Source organism: Dipodomys ordii, unplaced genomic scaffold (genome assembly GCF_000151885.1).
Source record: "Dipodomys ordii isolate 6190 unplaced genomic scaffold, Dord_2.0 Scaffold410, whole genome shotgun sequence".
Taxonomy (NCBI): Eukaryota; Metazoa; Chordata; class Mammalia; order Rodentia; family Heteromyidae; genus Dipodomys; species Dipodomys ordii.
This window is the reverse complement of record NW_012267626.1, coordinates 10,348-11,596: the sequence shown is the minus strand read 5'-3', so window position 1 is coordinate 11,596 and position 1,249 is coordinate 10,348.

The window sequence follows — 1,249 nt, the reverse complement described above, 5'->3', positions numbered from 1 at the left end:
ACCACACCTGCTCCACTTCAGGAGGTCACGTCTGTCACGCGCAGACACATTTCCAGAGTGCGGAAGAGGCTGAATTTAAGCGAGGGTGCGACTTCTCCTGGTGTGTATGCGGGAATTTGCATGTGGGGGGCATCCTGCTTGTGGCTGCATATGAGGGTCAGCGTCCCTGTCCCCTGTCCCCCAGGGGAAGTGACCACGGGTCTCTAGAGACCTCAGCCCTCATTCCCCTGTCACCTGTCTCCCGGGGGAGGTGACCGCGGGTCTCTCACAGATTGGGACCCTGTCTTGACAAGCTCTCCACTGGGGGCCCTGATCTGCCAAGAAGGAAGTGAGGTGAAGGCTATGAGGAGAGACCAAGAGATTTAATATGTGCAATCAGCACAGTGTCTCTCTGTATCACACACAGATAAACCCTACCTGTATCTCTACACACACCAGCAAAACAGACCTGCAGGAACATTGAAACACACACATCACTTATATGTGTATGCCCACAGAAACACATATACATACACAAACACACATATACATACATTCACAGAACCTCAGAACCTTGATCAGGAAGTAGATCCAATGAGTGTCAGGGGAGGGAAAGAGAAAGAACAAGCATGCAGAAGTAGGAGAATCCTTGTGGACCAAGTGTTCTGGGACTGCAGGGCTTGTCCTGGTCTTCAGAGGTGTACTGAACTGGGAGAGAGATTGGTAGAAGTGACCACTCATGAGAAGGGCCTGCAGGATTGCATGAAGACACACGGTGGTTGCTTGGGTACTTTACTCCCAGGCAATAGAAAAGAAGTTTCCAGAGACACCTGGAGTCCCTGGTGTACATGTATACTGTTCAAGTCAGCGTGTCTGCATTCTGATGAAGATTGGCTCACTCCCATTTCAGCCATAACACCACTTCTGGCTTTTTGGCCGTTAATGGAGGTAAGAGTCTCACAGCCTTTCCTTCCTGCACTGGCTACAGTGTGATCCCCAGATCTGTGTGTGATCCTCCCCTGAACTGCTAGGATGAGAAGGAGAGCACTGGGGCCTGGCTCCACTTGTTTATTCTAAACCACCCATTTCCTCATCAGTGTCACTGTGACACTGGGTTGGTGTTGAAATGCACACACTGCTGTGCAGCATCGGTCTCAAACAGTGAACAAGTAGTGACATCACTGATCCTGAGAACCGGGTCTCTCAAGGATCAGACTGTGATGGTGGAGAGGGAAAGTCTTCTACCTGTGCCACGGATGTACAGAGACTT